The sequence below is a fragment of the Elephantulus edwardii genome, unplaced genomic scaffold (assembly GCF_000299155.1).
Source record: "Elephantulus edwardii isolate Elephantulus edwardi_28Jun2011 unplaced genomic scaffold, EleEdw1.0 scaffold00058, whole genome shotgun sequence".
NCBI lineage: Eukaryota > Metazoa > Chordata > Mammalia > Macroscelidea > Macroscelididae > Elephantulus > Elephantulus edwardii.
This window is the reverse complement of record NW_006399808.1, coordinates 13674789-13678478: the sequence shown is the minus strand read 5'-3', so window position 1 is coordinate 13678478 and position 3690 is coordinate 13674789. Positions and strand designations below refer to the sequence as shown.

The 3690-nt window shown below is 42.4% G+C and overlaps 1 pseudogene; it reads right to left on the bottom strand.

Moving 5' to 3' along the window:
- Positions 1 to 2766: 2766 nt before the first annotated feature.
- The window catches only part of LOC102861321, a 25261-nt pseudogene continuing 24337 nt past the window's right edge, over positions 2767 to 3690 (bottom strand).

Genomic DNA, 3690 nt, shown 5'->3' with positions numbered 1-3690 from the left:
TTATTAATTCATTAGTTTTAGTATATTTGCCAAATTTTTAAGTCATTCCAATAATTACAAACATACTTATTCCTTGAGAAAATCCTCAGACTCATTAACAGTCACTTTCCATTCTTAATACCATTCTCCTTCAGCAATATTATCTTATTTTTTTTTTCTCCCTAGGAATAAGTATTATTCTGAGTTGGTAGAATTTTTTTTGCACATATGTTTTAGGTGTCTGGTGCAGTCAAATGAAGGTCTTTGTATGCAGTTTCTTGATACTTTTAAATGGCATAGATTTCACCTATATAATATGTCTCTTCAAAGCATGAAAAACTTTTGACATTTTTCTTCTATAATCCTCACAACACTCCTGTGAGGTAAGTGGTATGGACCTCGTGTTGTTGTTGTTATGTGCCTTCAAGTCACCTGCACCTCATGGTGATATTACGTAAAACAGCTCTGAAGTCTGCCTTATCTTGAACCAGTCTCACTGACTTCAACACACCTACCCCTATTTCCACAGTTACTGTACCAATCCATCTTATCCTGAGTCTTCCTCTCCCGCACTGTCCCTCCACCCTTCCAAGTATGATATCCTTCTCCAAAGACTGACCTCTTCTGGCCACATGCCCAAAATACATGAGATGGAGCATCATAATCTTAGCCTCTAAAGAGAAATGTGGTTTCTCCACAACACTTATTTGTTTTCTTGGCCGTTCATAGTATTTCCAAGACTTCTCTAGAACTACGACTCAAAGTCATCACTTCTTCTACTGTCATCCTTAGTCACTGTCTAGCTCTCTGATGCATAGCAAGTAATTGTGAAGATCATGGCCTGAATCAGGCGCACCTCAGGTCTCTAGACCAACATTATTGCTTCTCAGTACTCTAGAGATCTAGGCCCCTGATAGCAGATTCTCCCAGTGCAATTTGTCTTTTTATTTCCTGACTTCTGGATTTTGGAGTCAACCAAGCTGAAATTGTTAACAACCTCAATCTCTTCTCATTCTATCAGGACCATTTTACAAATAGAGGAATCTAGGCATTGGAAATTTAAATGGCCAATCGTGGGCCCCATGACATGACATGGGGGCAAGCTGCCTCACTTTCACAGTTCATTGGTGCCACTGCAAAACTGAACTGGAAGATTTCTCATCGAGACCTAGTTCCGACTCACTCCAGAACCAAACAAGTTTCTCACCTCTTAAAGTTTAACATGTGACTCATAAATCCAACCACTCTCCAAATTTGGCAAGAGAGGGTAGGTTGGTTGGAAATTCTGACTGAAGCGGAGTTACTTGCTCGATTTAAGATTTTTTTCACAACTTGGTGTCCTTGAACTTTACTTGTATTCACTCAAACACCTTAGGAAAGGACAGTTTGAAAGAGCATTAGGAACTGCAGGATTTTGAAAACAGATGTGGGACAATGGGGTTAAGAGATTTAAAGTGAACCATAAATTCCTAAGTGATGGTCAAAAAAGAGAAAATCCCAAATACAGAGGTATTTCTCATTTTTTTTAACATAACCTGTACTGAGCAGGCACTCTCTAAGTGCTTGTTGGATAAAGATAAAGGATAGATCTTTAACATACCTAGTGCTGATAACCAGTCCCCGAGTGAGAAAAGTAGATCTTGGCAGAGTCCAAAGGGGTAGGGGAGACAGTGTGATAGATGCCACTAACATGTACCACAAAGCCACCAACAGCCAGGGCGTCTTGAGTTGTCTATGCATACTTGGTGACAAGTAAAAATGGGGGTTTTGAATGCAAAAGGGGCCTTCTTTGAAGTGGCATTATTATAAAAAAAAATAATAAGTAAATACAGTTAAATATATGACTAGCAAAGTATTTTACAAGAAAAAATCTTTTAAAGTGTGTGGCAAATAATTACTACCTAACAGAAAGGACTGGAGAGCATTATGCTAAGTGAACTAAGTACTCTCATAAAGACAAATACTGGATAGGACCATTATTATAGAATGAAAACGAGTATCCAAGGAGGAGAGTGAGGAGTAGAGGGGTGAGGCTGGAAGGGGTGCTTAAACCAAGGGTTGCACAATTTGATGGGTAGAGGGAGGAGTGGGGAATGGAAAGGTGAAAGATCTGGTGTGAAAAACAATGTATACAAACTTTGTTAAGTAAACCAGTATAAAATAAAAATAGATAAGTTATTTATTTCATTTAATTGTTTAAAAAGGGTAAGAAATGAGGGGGGAAAGTGTGTGGTAAGAAGCTGCACTCCAATCCCAAAGGCATGTAGTTAGAATTCACCCCTGGAGAAAGATGAGCAATCTTCTCCTGTGTAATTAATAGCTTCTGAAAACCCGTTGAAGGGTTCCCTTAGGAGACAGTACAGACTGTATGGTAAACAAAAGCAACAAAATAGATGCTCCTGCATTGGAAAACTGAAATGAAGAGGTTAAAGCTGTGCTGTGTTGAAATTTCACGCTGAACACTTCTCTAAAGCTAACAAACCGGGTGCCAGCTTTCTACTGAGAGGCATTGCTGAGGACAGTGGATCATCTCTCTCCTGAAGAATCTCTGTCCTCACCTTGACACGTCTTCTGAAAGGCAGTGAAAGGCCATTGTATTGCTGTGTCTCCACCTACCCCACCTCTCACCTCTGTCTGACCTCTACCCAGCCCAAGAGCAAATCTCCTGGGGATCCTCTGGTCCTAAGGCCTTCTCACTATTTCATCTTGAGTGACATTCCAGAAGAATTACTGATAACATTCAAAATGATTAAAAAAAGTTCCTGGAGGATGACTGGGCTGGGCCCTTTATCGCTTCAGCTGGACTCCTTTGTTGAACAACAGACATGTAGGCACTCTGTTCTTGTACTCTATGTACTCCTCTCTTTCACATCAGTCCGATCTCAGAAAAACCACCAGACAGTCAAGGCATAGGCCACCCTGCAGATTGGGTTACAGAGCACACCTGAGTTCTGATACTCCAGTAAAAGCACCCAATGTAAGAAGAGTGCCGGAACCAGGTGTACACTCTGCTCATAACCAGAGTGTGGGTGTCCAACTGTTTATTCTGCACCATGTGGTTGATGTTGGAGCCCTCTGTAAACATAGATACTTTCCTCAGACACTCCCTGAAGATAACCATCAACAGCCCCAGGGTACTCGGCCAAATGATCTGCTTCAGCTCCAGCCAGAAGATACTTTTTTCCGTGTCAACGATCCAGGAAGAAAGGACGACTTTACTCCAGATAGCGGTTTGGAAGAAAGGAGTCCAAGGACAGAATTTTGGGGACTGTCGATTGGCCTCTGTCATTAGGTCATCTAGAATAGTGAAATACATGTACCAGCGAGTGATTTCCAAAAGCCTGGCTAAAACTTAGCTGCATGCCACAGACAAAGGCAATACCAAGGAAGATGCTCTGCTCGAAAGGTTGGGGCGGGGGGCGGGGGAACTGCAGAGCAGCAGAAGCGCGTTGAGCCCAGGCATTTAGTAAGCTAGCCAGCCTGGTGCAGCTCCACAACCCAGGGCCTTTGTACAGCGCCTATGCGATGAACATCCACAATTTCAGCAGAAAGGTGGTGGCAAGGCCTCTGAGCCCAGTGGAGTCCAGGCAGAGCCGCCTGTCTTGGTTCAGGTCGGAGAATAAACAGTCTGTGAGGGCAGAGACTGTGGCCCTGGGCCACTACTCTACTCTTTTTTCCTTCCTTCCTTCCTTCCTTCCTTCCTTCCTTCCT